At 45.1% G+C, this 20893-nt stretch overlaps 1 non-coding gene across 1 annotated transcript; it reads left to right on the top strand.

The window, feature by feature from the left end:
• Positions 1-12994: 12994 nt before the first annotated feature.
• On the top strand, positions 12995-13068 carry Trnat-ugu (transfer RNA threonine (anticodon UGU)). The gene has a single exon. It is a non-coding gene; the product is annotated as a tRNA-Thr (tRNA).
• The last annotated feature ends 7825 nt before the right edge of the window (positions 13069-20893 follow it).

Below are 20893 nucleotides of genomic sequence, written 5' to 3'. Positions count from 1 at the left end.
GAGTGAGCATGGACCCTTTCGTATTGGAACACATTATCACCATTTGTTAAAGAACACTGTACCATGGGACTGACCTGATCAGCCAAATTGTCACATAATCCTCGACTGTAATACCATCTTGCCGAGCAACCATGGGGCCCATGCAGTATCACTATATGGCTGCCCAAATCATCATCGAATCCCCACCATGTTTCACTCTTGAGACGTAAACTCGGCCAGAAGTTGGGAACAATGTGCAGTAAAATCCATCAAAATAAATTACTTTCTTCCATTGCTCCATAGTCGAGGCTTTATGGCTTCGGCTCCACGTTATCCTATTACGGAAATTGGAATCACTTATGTGTGGCTTTGGAAATCCAGCTTACCCTGCAATTCCCTGCTTATGGAGCTCCCTTCGTATTGTTTGATGCTAACAGGATTCGCGAGTGCCCGTCCAAATCCTCTTCACTGACCGTCTGTAGAGATCACTCAAAACACACTACGCCCACCTTGCGACTTATTGGATGATGTTTTCCGCTTTCCCTGCTGCGGTATATATCATTGATATGGTGCCTCTTGACTCACCCACCACACGAGTACCGATAGTTTTCCCACTTCGAATTCAGTTAGCTCCGACATAGTGCAACCGCAACTACATAAAACACTGTTATGACCACGACTGGCATTTGCAACGTAGTGAGGACATTGCACAAGTGCTGTTCGCAGTCAAATACAACAGTGCTTCCGACAAACTTTGCTAGCATGTGAATTTCTGTTCAAAAATTTATTTCTCGTGGCGTTTTCATATTTTTGTCCAACCCTTATATTTAATCGATAAGCCGGCCGGTGTGGCCGTGCGGTTAAAGGCGCTTCAGTCTGGAACCGCGTGACCGCTACGGTCGCAGGTTCGAATCCTGCCTCGGGCATGGATGTGTGTGATGTCCTTAGGTTAGTTAGGTTTAATTAGTTCTAAGTTCTAGGCGACTGATGACCTCAGAAGTTAAGTCGCATAGTGCTCAGAGCCATTTAATCGATAACATGGAATGTATAATCAGTTTCATTTTACGATTGTAACAATATTTGGAAATTGGAAATTTGTGGTAAGATCTTATGAGACCAAACTGCTAAGGTCATTGGTGCGTAAGCTTACACACTACTTAACCTAACTTACACTAAGGACATCACACTCACCCATTAACAAAAATTTAGGTTTTTCATATTCTTGGACAGTCATGCAAACGTAGTGATGGGGTGTCTTCTCCATTACATGATGATTCCAAGCAGAGCAACGTACATACCTGTACCACAATTCTTTGTCGTTATCTACATCTCCAAAGATGCAACGTAAATCATTAGATTCATTATTACTACACGTATAGGGTGAAATGAAAATCCGTTAAAATTTGAGAATTCAGTACTTCACATAATAATTTATATCTACATCTACATCTACATGATTACTCTGCAATTCACATTTAAGTGCTTGGCAGAGGGTTCATCGAACCACAATCATACTATCTCTCTACCATTCCACTCCCGAACAGCGCGCGGATAAAACGAACACCTAAACCTTTCTGATCGAGCTCTGATTTCTCTTATTTTATTTTGATGATCATTCCTACCTATGTAGGTTGGCCTCAACAAAATATTTTCGCATTCGGAAGAGAAAAAAATGGTTCAAATGGCTCTGAGCATTATGGGACTCAACTGCTGAGGTCATTAGTCCCCTAGAACTTAGAACTAGTGAAACCTAACTAACCTAAGGACATCACAAACATCCATGCCCGAGGCAGGATTCGAACCTGCGACCGTAGTGGTCTTGCGGTTCCAAACTGCAGCGCCTTTAACTGCACGGCCACTTCGGCCGGCTATTCGGAAGAGAAAGTTGGTTACTGAAATTTCGTAAATACGTAGATCTCGCCGCGACTAAAAACGTCTTTGCTTTAATGACTTCCATCCCAACTCGCGTATCATATCTGCCACACTCTCTCCTCTATTACGTGATAATACAAAACGAGCTGCCCTTTTTTGCACCCTTTCGATGTCCTCCGTCAATCCCACCTGGTAAGGATCCCACACCGCACAGCAATATTCTAACACAGGACGAACGAGTGTAGTGTAAGCTGTCTCTTAAGTGGACTTTTTGCATCTTCTAAGTGTCCTGCCAATGAAACGCAACCTTTCGCGCGCCTTCCCCACAATATTATCTATGTGGTCTTTCCAACTGAAGTTGTTTGTAATTTTAACATAATATAGAGTGGTAAAAATTGATTCACATTCTGGAAATGATATGAGATTATATTGAAACCAGAATGTGCACAAAATGACCAACATATAGCGTTAATATGATTTAAATGCAGTAATTAGCATTAAAAATGATTGTAAGCAAAGACGATGTTGTTCTAACAAATGGTCAGTATGTTGGCTGTCATTTCTAAGACGAAGCTGACGAACCTTGGCGAACAGTTTCACAGGATTAAAAAAACTGTTATACATCGTTTATTTCTTAGTCCCGGTTGCAAAGTTTTACAACATGACGATTTTTAATCTTGCTGGATTATCTTCAGCTCAATGGCGTTGCGTAAGCAACCCGTCGTTCGTAAATCTGAACTTAATGTCAGAATATAGTACATTAGAATATAGTATTCTGGTAATATGTGGTTCCGTTACAGACACGACGGATAACACACGCGCAGCTACGTAGATCTGGAAATGATGGAGGAATATCGAAACTCGTCATTATAGTAACGATGTGCATCTGGGTGTAAAAAACTGAACGACATACAAGAGGTATTCAGATATTAATACAGTTGCTGAATTCTCTCACGACGAATACGAGTATGCCCGATATAGTGAATTTTGTAAGTATAGGACTACAGGAGATTAAATTAGGTCCACAAATGAAATATTTATTTTCCCGACTGTGATACAATCAGACAACGCTGACGTCGCCAGGGCACTGGACCCTAAGTGCCAGACCGGATGGCTGGACAGTCGGTGAGCGGCCCTGCTTCACCGGGTCCAGCGCAGCGCCGCGGTAACCTTTCCTCGGCCGCTCAGTCATCGGCGCATTATTTATCCGTCACAGTGGCCTGCTTAGCAGCGCCGAAACCAGATAAGGACGCCGATAGCCGGCGGATCGGTTGCAAGACGCTTGTTACTTGTCTCCAGCGCCGTCACGACCTGCTGCCTGCTGCGCAAGTGGATTTGGAGCAGTCGGCGGCCAGCGGCCGGCGGCCGCCGCGGGGACACACACGCGGCGCATTTGCACGTTCACGTTCATTGAAGCGAACGTGAAAACTCCCGTTTAGTTGTACGCATCACAAAGCACATATCAGTAATGCACCCTCAGATGAAGTTATCATGGCCTCGAGTGCTAGAAGGAAAGTTGCGCTTTATACTTTCTCTGTGGCCGCTGCATATAAGACAAATTGTTTCCATCTGTCAAGCATGTCTACAGAAAGTGATGATTAAAAAAAAAAAAAAAAAAAAAAAACAAGAAAAAGTCGCAGCATCGTTTCCTTTTTAATTTCCACCACTGTGGTCTATACTCTTAAAATAAAACGGTTCAAATGGCTCTAAGCACTATGAGAGTTAACATCTGAGGTCATCAGTCCCCTAGACTTAGAACTACTTAAACCTAACCAACCTAAGGACATCACACACATCCATGCCCGAGGCAGGCTTCGAACCTGTGACCGTAGCAGCAGCGTGGTTCCGTACTCAAGCGCCTAGAACAGTATTAAAATAAAGCATACTTCTTTAATGCATACATGCAGATTCCAGGCCTGGGTTTCAGGCAGGATCGCGCTGTTGCTACGGTCACAGGTTCGAATCCTGCCTCGGGCATGGCTGTGTGTGATGTCCTTACGTTAGTTAGGTTTAAGTAGTTGTAAGTCTATGGTACTGATGACCTCAGATGTTAAGTCCCATAGTGCTTGGAGCCATTTCAGTCAGGATCCTTATTTTTGTTCGATGCTGAGGTACTATTCCTAGACAGTTGGGGAGTCTCTGCAATGCTGTTCGAATTTAAGGGGAGTAGCAAGTGGGATGTGGCGTGAATGGGGAACTTGGGCTGAGAAGAGGGAAGTGCTGGGGTAGTCCGTGTAGGTGTGCCAGGGGGTCGTAGTAGTGGGTAGCGAATGTGCCTAGTGAGCAGAAAACCCGGGTTCGAATCCCAGCATTGGTACAAATTTTCGTTCCTCGCTTCACTGAGAATACATACTTCATACATGTTTCAACCTTGAAAAGGTCTGTGTAACCATACAGTTTCACTTACTTCTTTAATAATTATTAAGTTTTTTCCGGTTGTGAGAAGGTACAGCTTCTGTCCATATTCTTCAATTGAAAAACTCACAGCCGGCCGCTGTGGCCGTAAGGTTCTACGCGCTTCAGTTTGGAACTGCGCGACCGCTACGGTCGCAGGTTCGAATCCTGACTCGGGCATGGATGTGTGTTATGTAGGCCTACATGCGTTAGTTAGGTTTAAGTAGTTCTAACTTCTAGGGGACTGATGACCTCAGATGATAAGTCCCATAGTGCTCAGAGCCATTTGAACCATTTTTGAAAGACTCACGAGTACTTTCCCACATTCTGCCGCCTTTCCCGTCTAAATCAGTTTTTCGTAAGGAAGCAGTGACGCCCAAGTATTTAGGAGAAATTACAATATTTCGAACAAAGAATTCATTTGTTTTAAACATTAAAGAGATAGTTATCTTACAGGGATGTCTCAGATTTCATGCTGAAATAGCGAAGCACGTCACTTCGGGAACTGAAGAAATATCAGTATAAAAAGGGCAAAGAGGAAATGTAGCTTTCTGCTCTACCACGCGCTCATCACGAACACTGTGTACATTATTGAGATCAGGTAGATCCCTTTACTGATACGACTTCACTGCGAATGCCGCATGAATGTGTCACTCAACGAATGTACATTTCATCAAGACTCCATATTACAGCTCTACACGATTGTACCACTGTTATTACTGTTGCTCTCCGAAGATACTTGATACGTTTAAGTGAAAAAACTGTCTGACGGAAGATTAGAAGAACGGAAGGAAACTGACTAGGCGCGATAGAGTGTGAGTAGACATATCGTCTGACCTGCTGTACGGTTACGCTAACACCGCTCCCCAGCGGCTTACGTTCTCGTATGATATTCCCCCGTAAAACTTGGAACCTCAAGTTCTTGAAAATACTTGTGAAGCGTGTCGCATTAGTGGAGCATTCGTCACATGTAAGTACGTACTATAACCATGTGAAGCACAATAAACATTGGTGATCCGTTGGGTGTATGCTTCCCTCGGTTTCCACATGCTGCGACAGCACGTGTTCCGCGATTGATACACTCAGCCCTCGGGGCCATATATTCAGGCATCTCGCTGAGAAATCTTGGAGTGCTGAAGCCTCACAAGTCTGAATATGAGTACTGGTTTTCAACAAGCAAACCGCTTGAGAGAGCTTTTGCTCGCACGTCACAACAAGTTCATTAATAATTATTGTAATAATAGATCGAAATTACGACCAAAACAGAACCTTATAATCATTCATGCCGTCACTCAAGTAACACTAAGCTTTCTGTTGCCACCGTGGCATCATTTGACAAAGTCATTCTTCTAATTCATTATTTGCTGTGCGTGATTTTCTATTGTTTACAGAGCTGTGACTGCCGGCCCTATAACCTGTACAAGGTGAACAGTTTAAGCACCATCTGCCTCAGTGCTTTCTCGATAATTGTTTAAGTGAGGTTCTTATATCAATACCTGAGTATCTATTTGTAAAATTCCATTTATAACATATTCACATAGCTTTGTAGTCTCCCCACCTTTCTATTAGTAACTTGATCACAATCCTAGTGATTAAGCTAGAGGCAAAGGATAATTACACCTGCAAGTATAAGAAGACGCTAATGCTTGGGTCAAGGTCCGGACAGGAAGCTGTAAAGTGGTTGCTCATTTCAACAAGAGCAAACAGCGCCAGGGGATCTATTACACCGGGATCAACACTGCATTTGCAGTCTTCTTGTGCGCAAAGATCTGAAGGAGCTCCAGGCTTTCTTGGTCAAGATAAATTACTATGAAAAATTTATCCTGCATTCTGTGCAGATATCATATCACATTAACTGTCATAAAAAAACGGGACTCAAATTAAAGTCAGTTGTGTGTACAACATGTCAGGTAGCGTTCTTGATGCTACAAAAGATTTCGATATCTATTCTCTTGGTGGCGACATGTACCCGAGAGAAACGTTTATTTCTGGTGCAGTAGTTAGAAGTTTCGCAATTCTAGGTAGGCCATATTCTGTCACATAAGTTCTATGATGACATGGAACAATCGACTGGATATGGAACTAAAAAGCCGGCCCTTGTGGCCGAGCGGTTCTAGGCGCTTCAGTCCGGAACCGCGCTGCTGCTACGGTCGCAGGTTCGAATCCTGCCTCGGGCATGGATGTGTGTGATGTCCTTAGGTTAGTTAGGTTTAAGTAGTTCTAAGTCTAGGGGACTGATGACCTCAGATGTCAAGTCCCATAGTGCTCAGAGCCCCCTTTGCAACTAAAACACTGAGAGCGGGACAGGTGAATTATAGCCAAACAGTAAACTGGCTATTATTTACGGTATCAAAAATTACATGCTTTCTTACATGGAGAAAAGTTCCAACAGGTGACGGTCCACAAGCAACTGTTTTAGATTTTTGGCCCTCAAACAAAAGTACCAGATAAAACACTGCTGCGGACAGAGTCGTGTGCGAAGTCTTTGAGCATTTGCGATTATTAATCCAATACTGGCCTACCGCTCAGCACACCTCGTTGCGTCTCCCAGTGAGTTTAAAATCATCGTGGAAACAGTAGGGACGAGATGAAAAATTTCCTTGTGATATGCTGGAAAATGGATAGACTTACAGACCAAGAATTTGCATCCTACTCTACGTAGATAGATCACAGTGTATGATCATCCGAGCTGACGGTACGTAGAGACTGGTGGAACAAACGAGGGGTTTCTGAGGTCGACGACGGTGGACTTCAAGAAGTGAACGGCTAACCAGAACAAGTTCAAGGAATAGCAAAGTCACCATAAACGTATACTGCCAGTCTAGGTAGCAATCCGATAAACGTAAAACAGAGAAGGTCAGAACTCACCTGATTAATGGCGTGTACTTGATGTTTCAGTAAGCTACCAGGACTGACAGGCCAGTCTCGCGTCAGTGGACGGCCTCACGGGACATGCTGTGGCTGCGGCGGCGCTTGACGCGGCAGCAATCTGCAGCTGGAGTATGTAGCCCGAATGTCTCTGACCTCAATATCGATGCTCAGGCTGGACGGGGAACCCGAACCACTTTCGGATATTAATTAGGACCCGTAGTTCAGTAAAATTGTTTATTATGTGCGATTCGGTTGGCCAGAGCACCTGCCCAAAGTTACGGGTCCACCATTAAAAACTTATTTTTCGATAAGCAACAGATTAAATGTCAATCAAGAGCTGCTTCTCTTGACCGCAGGCCGTGTGGTTAAAGGCGCTGCAGTCTGGAACCGCAAGACCGCTACGGTCGCAGGTTCGAATCCTGCCTCGGGCATGGATGTTAGTGATGTCCTTAGGTTAGTTAGGTTTAACTAGTTCTAAGTTCTAGGGGACTAATGACCTCAGCAGTTGAGTCCCATAGTGCTCAGAACCATTTTTTTTACTGACCACAGAAGAGTCGGAGCGCAGGGTTGCAGTCTTCTGGTCTCGCATCATGATGAGATTAAGATGAGACATTTAGAGGGTGAAGGCTTTGGCGAGAGGTCATGCTTAATCTCCATGACCTACTCCAAGTTAGCGCTGGGACTGTGAACAGCGACTTTGCTGCTCCGTTCAGGCGGGCTTACCTTAGGTGTTCACTTTAACTTTCTATTCAATGATGGGATATCATTAATAGTTTCAGTAGCTACATAGCAGGTGTTAGTAATGATATTTGCCACATAAGGGGTACAACACACCATCGTATACGACAATGCTCCACAGTTCACATTGGGCGATTCCCACTCCTTCTGCGAAAGGAATACGAAGCATAATACAGCTTATTTCCAGTCCCATTTATCTTGCGCTGAACTCAGCAGTAGAGTGGTTGGTCAGACCATTTGATCCTCAGAGGAACAAAATGATGACAATAATGACGATTCCTAAGGAAGAACCGACTTGCTTCCTCATTCCGTACAGATCCACTCCTATACGCGACCGATTTCTAACTGATACGCTTCTCGGTCTCAGTCTGTGAAATTTAAATGAAGTTACGTCCCCGACGCTATTTCAACAGAGACCAAATACACTCCTGGAAATGGAAAAAAGAACACATTGACATCGGTGTGTCAGACCCACCATACTTGCTCCGGACACTGCGAGAGGGCTGTACAAGCAATGATCACACGCACGGCACAGCGGACACACCAGGAACCGCGGTGTTGGCCGTCGAATGGCGCTAGCTGCGCAGCATTTGTGCACCGCCGCCGTCAGTGTCAGCCAGTTTGCCGTGGCATACGGAGCTCCATCGCAGTCTTTAACACTGGTAGCATGCCGCGACAGCGTGGACGTGAACCGTATGTGCAGTTGACGGACTTTGAGCGAGGGCGTATAGTGGGCATGCGGGAGGCCGGGTGGACGTACCGCCGAATTGCTCAACACGTGGGGCGTGAGGTCTCCACAGTACATCGATGTTGTCGCCAGTGGTCGGCGGAAGGTGCACGTGCCCGTCGACCTGGGGTGGACCGCAGCGACGCACGGAAGCACGCCAAGACCGTAGGATCCTACGCAGTGCCGTACGGGGACCGCACCGCCACTTCCCAGCAAATAGGGACACTGTTGATCCTGGGGTATCGGCGAGGACCATTCGCAACCGTCTCCATGAAGCTGGGCTACGGTCCCGCACACCGTTAGGCCGTCTTCCGCTCACGCCCCAACATCGTGCAGCCCGCCTCCAGTGGTGTCGCGACAGGCGTGAATGGAGGGACGAATGGAGACGTGTCGTCTTCAGCGATGAGAGTCGCTTCTGCCTTGGTGCCAATGATGGTCGTATGCGTGTTTGGCGCCGTGCAGGTGAGCGCCACAATCAGGACTGCATACGACCGAGGCACACAGGGCCAACACCCGGCATCATGGTGTGGGGAGCGATCTCCTACACTGGCCGTACACCACTGGTGATCGTCGAGGGGACACTGAATAGTGCACGGTACATCCAAACCGTCATCGAACCCATCGTTCTACCATTCCTAGACTGGCAAGGGAACTTGCTTTTCCAACAGGACAATGCACGTCCGCATGTATGCCGTGCCACCCAACGTGCTCTAGAAGGTGTAAGTCAACTACCCTGGCCAGCAAGATCTCCGGATCTGTTCCCCATTGAGCATGTTTGGGACTGGATGAAGCGTCGTCTCACGTGGTCTGCACGTCCAGCACGAACGCTGGTCCAACTGAGGCGCCAGGTGGAAATGTCATGGCAAGCCGTTCCACAGGACTACATCCAGCATCTCTGCGATCGTCTCCATGGGAGAATAGCAGCCTGCATTGCTGCGAAAGGTGGATATACATTGTACTAGTGCCGACATTGTGCATGCTCTGTTGCTTGTGTCTATGTGCCTGTGGTTCTGTCAGTGTGATCATGTGATGCATCTGACCCCAGGAATGTGTCAATAAAGTTTCCCCTTCCTGGGACAATGAATTCACGGTGTTCTTATTTCAATTTCCAGGAGTGTAGCTACTTGAGAGCTACGCCTCCCAGTCGGCCATGGTCGAGTATCCAGTGTCCTAATCTTCCACACACTATTCGCATAAGCTACACGCCTCCACCTCCGGCGAGCTATGGTTCCGTTCTCTACCGACGCTGTAGTCCCATAATGTTGTGTTCATCTGCGCAGAAAGAATAAGTCGCTTCTCTTGACTCGTAACTGACAAGACCAGACAAGATGTGCTCATGATTACGAACTCTGTTTGGTTGTGTATTGTTGTTTAAGGCGATTCTGGTTGCTCGTGGGTACTGATTAGAAATTGCGATACTTGCCGTAGTAACATTCACTCTCTAATATGATGTCGGCTACGTCGTTCGTATCAGCGACGTGCCTGGTTGGTAAATGATATAATCGTACTCTGAGGCTAAAAAAGCCAAGGGATACCTCCTAATATCGTGTCGGAACTCGTTTTGCCCAGCGTACTGCAGCAACTCGACCTGGCATGGACTCAACAAGTTGTAGGAAATCCCCTGCAGAAATATTGAGCCGTGCTGGCTCTACAGTCGCGCGGTAATTGTGAAAATGTTGCAGGTGCGGAATTTTGTGGACGAACTGGCCTCTTTATGTCCCATAAATGTTCTACGAGATTCATGTCGAGTGATGTTGGCGGCCAAATCACTCGCTCGAATTGTCCAGAATGTTCTTCAAAGAAATCACGAACAACTGTGGCCCAGTGACATTGCGTATCGTCATTTTTAAAAATTCTTTCGTTGTTTGGTAACGTGAAGGCCATGAATGGCTAAAAATGGTCGCCAGGTGGCCGAACATAACCATTTGTACCAGAGCACCCAGTCCATTCTATGTAAACACAGCCCACACCATTATGGACCCACCACCAGCTTGCACAATGCCTTGTTGAGAATTTCTAGGGTACAACCGATACGGTCTTGAGACCAGGAGAGGCGCTGCAGGCGATGTCATGCTGTTAGCAAAGGCACTCACCTCTGTCGTCTGCTGCGATAGCACATTAACGCCAAATTCCGCAGCATTCTCCAAGCGGTTAGGTTCGTCGCACGCCCCATGTTGTTTCTGATAATTACTTGACGCAGTGTTGCTTGTCTGCTAACCTTGACAACTGCACGGATACGCTGCTGCTCTCGGTAGTTGAGTGAAAGTCTTCGATCACTGTGTTGTCCGTGGTGAGAAGTAATGCCTGAAGTTTGGTAGTTTTTTCACACTCTTGACACTGTGGATCTCGGAATACTGAATATCCTAACGATTTACGAAATGGAATGTCCCATGCATCTAGCTCCAACTACCATTCCGCGTTCAAAGTCTGTTAATTCCTGTCGTGCCGTCATAATCACGTCGGAAGCCTTTTGACATGTATTACCTGAGTACAAATGACTTCTCTGTCAATGCACGGTCCTTTTATACCTTGCGTACGCAATACTATCTTCACGTGTATATGTTCATATCGCTATCCCATGACCTTTGTCACCTCAGTGTATGGCGGCATTGTGCGAGAGACCGCGTCTGGCATGTTCGACCGCTAGGTGCAAATGTATCTATTATATGCCACTTCCTTGACTTGCGCTTCCGATGAAGATTAGATGTATTACAATGACAACACCTACATCCAATAGCGGCCAGGAACCTAAACCGGGGGCACACGATGTAGAGGCGTCAACTTTATCCACTAGACCACGAGCTGCTGACTGCCTAGCTTGTCTAATACTGCAGCACAAAGACGTTATTCGCATAGGACGTGCATGAACCTTCTATCCGTATCGAGGGCCGTCAGCAGATTAACCAGCAGGATTACAGAAGATGAATGGAATCATGTTGTTCGGTTTTGATGCTAAATCAGTCAATAAGTTCGTTCTTCACAGGACTGTTTTATCTTTGTAAACTATCGAAAGCTGAATGGGTGATTATGCATTACTGGGCCAAAGAGTGGGTAATAATTCTAAAACCATGACCAAAACTGAAAAAAAGGTCGTAGTCCTGGTATCTGAGCTAGTCGGTCCGCTATAGGAATGTTCGACCTCTTTAACTCCGCTCGTAGAATCAGCTGGCTGCCTAATTAGATTGATGCATTCCAAATCAAATTCTGCTGTGGGTGACCCGTCAGGCTAGGCGAGCGAAGAAAATACCGCGTTTTTGGTTCAAATGGCTCTGAGCACTATGGGACTCAACTGCGGTGGTCATCAGTCCCCTAGAACTTTGAACTACTTAAACCTAACTAACCTAAGGACATCACACACATCCATGCCCGAGGCAGGATTCGAACCTGCGACCGTAGCAGTCACCGCGTTTTTCATGACAAATAAATACTTGTGTTATACTAAGATGGTACCTGTTCTTTCTTCTCTATTAGCAATTTCAAACATATGGTAGGTACGATAAGCAATTACATCTCTATCATTAAAACTTTCAAGGCCAGGTACATTAGACACTCCACTACCACCTCTCACTATGGCAACTGTGAACCATCCATTTCCATGTGAGAATGTGTCATTAATATCCAAGCTAAAATTAAGTGTACATCCAAGAAATATACAAGGTCCATCGATGAGAGCGTGGGCTGCAACACTCTGCACTGGGATACGATTCTTCTTGTCTCCTGATGTTGTGGTGAGTTCAATGTTTTCTATATTTTTGTAAACTGTTGTGCGACGAGTGTCTAATGTACCTGGCCTTGAACGTTTTAATGATAGAGATATAATTGCTTATCGTACCTACCATATGTTTGAAATTGCTAATAAAGACTTTGGTAAATCTGCTTATGATTCTTCCGAAAGAACAGATACCATCGGTGACCATGCAGGTCGTTAGAATGAAATTACAGAAAAATGAACACCCTTGGCCTCTTACGGGCGTTGACATTTGTCAACAGGGACTGATGAAAATGTGTGCCCCGACCGGGACTCGAACCCGAGATCTCCTGCTTACATGGCAGACGCTCTATCCACCTAAGCCACCGAAGACACAGAGGATAGCACGACTGCAGGGATTTATCTCTGGCACGCCTCCCACGAAACCCACATTCTCAACGTATTGTGCCGCACTACATTTGTAGTGCCCCCGCCCACTATACTCATTACTCGCGGCGCGTTGCCGATTCCCGTAAGAGTTCGGGCACTGTTTGTGCATTCGTACAGAAGAAGAAGATGGCCAAGTGGGAATCGGCAACGCGCCGCGAGTAATGAGTATAATGGGCGGGGGCACTACGAACGTAGAGCGGCACAATACGTTGAGAATGTGGGTTTCGCGGGAGGCGTGCCAGAGATAAATCCCTGCAGTCGCGCTATCCTCTGTGTCCTCGGTGGCTCAGGTGGACAGAGCGTCTGCCATGTAAGTAGGAGATCCCGGGTTCGAGTCCCGGTCGAGGCACACATTCTCATCAGTCCCCGTTGACGGATGTCAACGCCTGTAAGCAGCCAAGGGTGTTCATTTCATTGTAAATAGTTGTGTTCTTTGCATTCTGGTCATAAAATTTTGAAAAGCCTACTCATCAATGGCGCAAAATTAATGCTTCAGAGATCTAGCGAGAGAGACTATTAAGCGTCGGACCACGACATTTACAGATAGTCTCATATCACCGGATGAGGCTGCAGCCTAAATAAAATCAATGCTTTACTAACATTTATTTTAACTTACTGTTAGCAACAAATCATGAAAGGTGAGAGACAAGTTACATAATCCAGGACATTAAGAAATATTTCGCACTGTCCGATTAAGTATGTACTATTGTCTTTATTAAGCAGCTCTAAAATTTAACTAATATTTACTATCATAGTGAGATGTTCACATTTGAAGTAGCAGCTGCAATTTGTCATTTTAAGGTTTTGTAAAACTCAATTACAGACTGTAAAGTTTAGCCAAGATTTATACAAATAGTGTAATAATCGATATCTGCAGTATAATTATGGGTAAGTGAAACGTACATTCAATGTAATTCGTCGTATGTAAATAATAAACGAAATAATAAGTATATAAATGAATAAGGAGAAAAAGAAAGAAAGAAGGATAACTTCACCACTCCTGCACTCAAGCTCAGGACCCAATCTAATAAGTGTTAGGGAAGGCGGAGGGGGAGGAGTGAAATTTCCTGGAACCACCTGGCTTCCAGTGGTAGCACCCATTAAGGACGCCCATTCACAGCCCGACAATTCGGGTGACCTGCTTGCTGACCATATTCTTGATCCATCTGACAATTTGTGGACACTGATGACTGCTTGGCGCACCCTACCTGCCTGCACTGATGAAGCGTGGGGTGGGAGGTAGTGGCCAGTATAAACAAGTGATGACTCGACAGTGGAACCGACGCACCCGAACCACGGATCCGACAGTAGTCCCATCACCCACACCCTGCCAAAGGGGCCTTCAGGCCGCCACACACAGACGGACCGATTTCCAAAGCCAATTGCCGGACGGGTCAACTCCATTAAGTTACAGTGAAGGTATATGGCAGCGAAGACGGATATGAAGATAATCGGTACAGCGATACTGGCGGAAGTCAGCTCTGCTCTTGTGGTTAACACAAAAGTTAGAAATTGTTATCTGAAGCACGTTTGTTGCCTTGTCAAGCAGTATTTCGTCAGCATCTGTACCCCATGTTAGGGCCGCTGGAAAACAACGCTCTAAGACTAACAATCTTAGTTTTACTTCGAGTAGACAAACATCTGTCCACATTTCAAAAATTGGATAACTGTGATACACTAGGAGCTATGTAAGAAACAAGGTATGCTGACGATCTGATGGGGGCTATTAAGAACTATCGAATTTTTAAAGGTAAGTCGGCACTTAAAAACTCCAACTCAAGTCTCAGAATTTTAGGAACAGCCTTTGTAGTTCACGAAAGTATAATTCCAAATGCTGTTGATTTTGAATCATTGAGTGAAAGCCTCTCTGTTTTAAGATTTAAATACAAGAATAAATATTACTTCATATTCAACTGCCACGCAGCAACAAACGGAGACAGCAAGAAGAAGCGAGACAAAGTCAAAAACTTTTGGGAAGATCTGGAAAACGGGCTGTTGCATTTCACAATAATAACAATAATAATGATGGGGACTGGCTAAGCGGAAGTCATTCCGATAAATTATTGGAAACTATCAATCTCAAAAGAAAACTAACAAAAGGGGCTCGAGGTTTGGAGATAAACGTAAGTCCATCAATCCTAAAATTATGACAAAACACTTCAAAAAACTACATACAATGCGAAAATGGATATCATGAACCCCAACTTGGTGGAGTTTCAAATTGATCATGTCACCGTATCTAAATGTACACAGTCGATTTACATTAATATGATCACTGCCTTTCTTCGATGTCAACGTGCAATAACCAATCACAAACGGCAGGTTGCAGCTTTAGCAGTGAAGAGTATATAGAGGGTGTCGTGGATGCGGAAACGGAGTGATTTATGCGAAGTCCAAACTGGTGTGATCATTGGTTTGCAGTTCAATGGTGGAAGCATTTGCGAAACGTCTACGTCTGTAAAGTTGCGGCGTGTCGCTGTGGTTAAAGTATACTGTGTATGGCAAAATGGCGCTATCCAAAATAGGAGCAGAGACAACTGTGGTACACCACAGACCGTAAATGAAAGGGATGAACGACGGCTGCGGAGATGTGTACAGGCGAATAGACGTGCGATTGTAGAGAAAATAACGGTCCAGACGGAACAAGGTGATACCATTAGTATCTCCTCAACGATCGTTAAGCAAGCGTTGCTACGTATGGGCCTCCGCAACAGGCGCCTGACTCATGCAACCATGCCGACTGTTGTTCATATTCGACGAAGGCTAAAATTTCCACGCCAGTACCGCAACTGGACGTCCACTGAGTGGCGGCAGGTGGCCTTTTCAGATGAACTACGTTTTATGCTCCATTGGACAGATGGTCTGCGACGTGTACGGTGTAAAACGTCTGAAAGCCAGCTCTCTGCAATAATCGCCGGAATGATCCAGGCTAGAGGAGGAACCGTTATGGTCTGGGGAAAGCTTACGTGGCATTCTCTGGATAACTCATCATCCTAGAGTGCACAGTGGATCAACAAAATTATGCATCTATATTTGGGGACCATTTCTGCCTCTACATCTAATCTACATCTACATAGATACTCCGCAAGCCACCGTACGGTGCGTTGCCGAGAGTAACCCGTACCACTGCAAGTCATTTCCCTTCCTGTTCCACTCGCAAACAGAGAGAGAGAAAAATGACTCTCGATATGCCTCCGTATGAGCCATAATTTTTCGTATCTTATCTTCGTGGCCCTTACACGCAATGTATGTTGGCTGCAGTAGAATAGTTCGGTAGTCAGTTTCAAATGCCGGTTCTCTAAATTTTCTCAACACTGTTTATCCAAAAGAGCATAGCCTTCCCTCTTGAATTACATGTTGTTCGAACCTACCGGCAAAAAAATAGCATTCTGCTTCTGAATTGCTTCAATGTCTTCCTTCAGTCGAACCTGGTACGGATACCAGACACTCGAGTAATACTCAAGAATATGTCGCACTAGCGTCCTATATGCGGTATCCTTTACAGGTGAACTACTCTTCCCTAAAATTCTCCCAATAAACCGAAGTCGACCATTTGCCTTCCCAATCACAGTTCGCACGTACTCGTTTCACTTCATTCCGCCTTGCAGCGTTATGCCCAGATATTTAAACAACTTGAATGTGTCAAGCAGGACGATAGTAATATTGTATCCGAACGTGACTGGTCTGATCTTCCTACTCATCCTCATTAAATTACAATTTTTTCCACAATTTAGGGCTAGATGCCATTCATAACACCAACTGGAAATTTTGTCTAAGTCACCTTGTATCTTCCTACAGTAACTCAACTTCGACGCCTTATCGTACACTACAGCATCATCAATGAAAAACCACAGATTGCTACCCACGTTGTCCGCCAAATTATTTGTGTATATAAAGAACAACAGCGGTGCTATCACATTTCCCTGGGGCACTCCCTGCGGTACCATTGTCCCTGATGAACACTGGCTGTCGAGGACAACATACTGTGTTCTATTACTTAAAACGTCTTCAAGACATTCATATATCTGTGAACTTAAACCACACGCTCGTACTTTCATTAAAAACCTGCAATGGGGCACCGTGTCAAACAACTTCCGGAAATCTAGAAATATAGACTCCGCCTGTTGCCCTTCATCCATAGTTTGCAGTATATCATGAGAGAAAAGAGCAAGCTGAGTTTCGGACGTGCGGTGCATTCTAAAAACAATCTGATTCGTGGATGTAAACTTCCCAGTCTCAAGAAAGTTTATTATATTGGATTTGAGAACATGTTCAAGGATTCTGCAGTAAATCGAAATTAGGGATACTGGTCTGTAACTTTGCGGGTCCGTTCTTTTACCCTTTTTATATACTAGAGTCACCTGCGTTTTTTCTAGTCGCTCGGGACTTTGTACTGGGCGAGAGATTCGCGATAAATGCCGGCTAGGTAAGGGGCTAACGCCATAGGGTACTCTTTGTAAAATCGAACCGGTATTCCATTCGGACCTGGTGATTTATTTAGTTTCAGATCTTCACTTGTTTCTCTACGCCAGGTACGCTTACTACTATGTCGTCCACGAGGGAGTCTAAATGTTCAAATGTGTGTGAATTCCTGAAGGACAAACTGCTGAGGTCATCGGTCCCTAGACTTAGACACTACTTAAACTAAAGTAAAATAACTTATGCTAAGAACAACACACCCATCCATGCCCGAGAGAGGACTCCAACCTCCGGCGGAAGGGGCCGCGCAATCCGTGACATGGCGCCTCAAACCAAGCGGCCACTACGTGCGGCACGAGGGAGTCTGTCCGACGGTCAAATGACGGTATGTTTGTACGATTCTCCTGCGTCAACGACTTATTGAACGTGAAGTTTAAAACTTCGGCTTTAGTTTAGCTGTCATCAACTGCCACACCAGGCTGGTCAAGAAGGGACTGATTGGAAGCCCCAGACCCGCTCACCATCATACATAGGACCAGAATTGTCACTGATTCTCCGCCGAATCTTTTGAAAACGTGCGACGGTGTTAGTTGTTGCATGCTTCGCACATATATCTTTCCACAGACGCACGAATCTCTACTAACCTTTGCTTGTCATCATTTATGATTTCTCTTTTGAAACGAGAGTGCAACAGCCTCTGCTTCCTCAGTAATTTCCGAATTTCGTTATTAAAGCATGGTGGATCTTTTTCATCCTTTATCCACTTGATAGGCACATAAATCTCCAGACCACGATTTATGAACTGCTGAAACTTTGCCCATAATTCCTCTACGTCCATCTCACTCGAACTAAGTGATGTGAATTCACTGTCTAAGTACGACGCTAGCAACTGCTTATCTGCTAGATGTAGCAGAAACAGTGCTACAGTCACATCAAGATCGATAATACCGTTTGTACACTGGTATTATCGATAAGGTCCGGCCTCTTTGTAGCTACAAGGTCTAAGATATTTCCATTGCGTGTTGACTACCGAGCTAGCTGCTCAAGACGGTTTTCAGAAAACGTGTTCAAAAGTATTTCGCGTGACTTTCTATCTGTACCCCTCACAATGAATCCCTAGACTCCTAGTCTATATTCGGTAGGTTAAAATCGCCTCAAACTAATTCTGCATGGCTGATTGATTTTTAGGGAAGGGACCAGACAGCGAGGTCAGCGGTCCCATCGCATTAGGGAAGGATTGCCAAGGAAATCCTCTGTGCTCTTTCAAGGGAACCAGCCAGTCATTTGCCTCAAGCGATTTAGGGAAATCATGGAAGACCTAAATCAGGATGGGAGGACGTGGGTTTGAATCGTCGTCCTCCCGAATGCGAGTCCAGTTTGCTAACCACTGCTCCACCTCTTTCGGAAATATTGAGTGATCTGGGTGTTTACTTGCTACTGAACGTAGAGTTCCTTTGAATGACTCTAGAATTGTCACAGTGGAATCGGGTGGCCGGTGAAAACATCCAACAATTAACTTGGTTTTACCTACACATGTAGCAAGTGACCAGATAACTTTGCGAGGTGCCAGGGTGGAGAAGAGTTTGTACCTCTTTAATTCTGACAAATTTTTCATGAGAACGAGACATGCACTTGACTCCCTCCTTACCTACCACTTAATCAATTAAGTGCACAACGGTAACGAAAGGAAATGATGGTGGACCCTGCTAGTTGGTAAAATAAAGAGTGCACATTCACAATAATTTAATAAAAATCATAATCTACTCAAAGAAAAAGGAGAACTCTATCATAATAAACAAGAGGAAATGGGATTCTGCATATATGTAAGAAGTGATGTGTGGATTAAATATTACAATGAGATTTATTTTACATCAGAACATAAAGGCACATGAATATCGACACAAACAATAGGTTAAAGGATAGGGTATACCGAACTATTATGAGAATAAGAGTTTGCTCGAGAACAAGGGGCTCCTACTCGCTGTGATGCAATAGATTGGCGATAATGACTGGAGGTCCTAATGAATAGAATATTACTCTCCCGACTATATTGCAGTATCGCGATTAGTAGTGAGAGCTCAAATGGGATCACATGGAGAATCAAGCAAGGTGGACTTGTAGCAAAGCGAGCGAGCGTGCTGCTGAGGGATTCAGTATAGAAACGATAGGTCCTACGATGCCGAAGCTGCAAAATACTGTACCAGACCTGAAATCTGCAGCACGTCGTCGGTAGGCAGAGTTCTGATGATGTAGGCGCCGTCTTCTGCTGTGCAGCAACTCTGTTTCAACCCCTGGCCTCGAATGTTGTCCGGGAATTCTAACTTCAGCCGAAAAAGTGCCACTAAGTCGCAAGACCGTCCGACTCCAACGAAGATCAGACCCCGAATCCCCTACGACCCCGCAACACAAAAGCGAAGTCAACGTAGCTCAACTTCCTACTACCTTCGAAAACAACGAACTGATTCCAAAATTCCCCCACACTGTCTCAGAACATCATTCGCGCCAATAGCTACCGTTACCTCCAATGTCTAGCTGGGCTTTATGACGTCAACTAGCCTCAGTTTCAGTTGACCAATCACGCCTCTGCTATTCAGCTGAGGGCACTGAACTTGTCGTTTGACCGGCCATGAAAACAACATGCCTAGTGAACTGGCCATCCAGCGCCAGACAGTCGCACCCAGCAGGGCATCGTCCACAAGGATTCTCAGAATCATGAGGAAAATGCAATCTGTCGGTGCCAGCAGTCTTCGTTCCGGACGCGCCGGAACGGTAAACACATAAACTGTGGCGACACTCAGACGTCTCGCAGGTCGTTTCGTCCTGCGTACAATCGGTGAAACCGACCGACGTCAGTCGTTCCGCTAGGCACATAAGCCCATTGATATACGACCCTCTCAATATTCAAAGTGCAGCCCCCAACCGGAAATGCAGTGTGCCACGTCCTCCGATGCTTGCCTCGCACAGGCTACCCAGGGAAGTAACCCAACACGCATAGGAATCAAGTTAAAAGTATTTTGAGCTCTCAGTAAAACTACTCTCATTACAATAACCTTATTCGGCCTGTTACCACCGTGCAATGACATTAAACATTAATAAAATTGATGAAAATGAGAGGTGACATGCAATAGAGGGCATGGAACCTCTCAACTTCACTGTCACACTCAACTTCGATCTCAACAGAGACAATATTTTTGTCAACTGCAATTAACACTCCCCCTCCTATGGCCTCTAATCTGTCTTTGTGATATACGTTCCACTACTTGCTAAATATCTCAGAGCTTTCCACTTCTGATTACAGCCTGCTCTCAGACCCAAGAATAATTTGAATTTTAGGGCGAGAACTTCTCTGAAGGGCAGTAAGTTCGAGAACTTTATTAAAAATACTTCAACAGTTTACAGACAAAATTTTGACAGTCGAAGTGTCTTTACCCTTAATACATCTGACATCCCTTGCTGTGCATCAACGGGTGAGTGTTGATCAGAGCACCTCAGACTACTGTGTAGCCTAGAAAACCCTCATGTTCACTCCACACGTGCTCTGCTCCACCAGTAGTTGCTCCCTTTGTGTAGTGCACACCCGACCTATCAAGGGGACTCCTACAAATCACTACAGAATAACGCAAGACAGTCACAGATGTGTGAAAAAAAATGTGTGTGAAATCTTATGGGACTTAACTGCTAAGGTCGTCAGTCCCTAAGCTTACACACTACTTAACCAAAATTATCCTAAGGACAAACACACACACTCATGCCAG

Source organism: Schistocerca serialis, chromosome 3, assembly GCF_023864345.2.
Source record: "Schistocerca serialis cubense isolate TAMUIC-IGC-003099 chromosome 3, iqSchSeri2.2, whole genome shotgun sequence".
In the NCBI taxonomy this organism is placed as follows: domain Eukaryota; kingdom Metazoa; phylum Arthropoda; class Insecta; order Orthoptera; family Acrididae; genus Schistocerca; species Schistocerca serialis.
The sequence above is the reverse complement of the archived record's forward strand: the minus strand, read 5'-3'. Positions and strand labels throughout refer to the sequence as shown.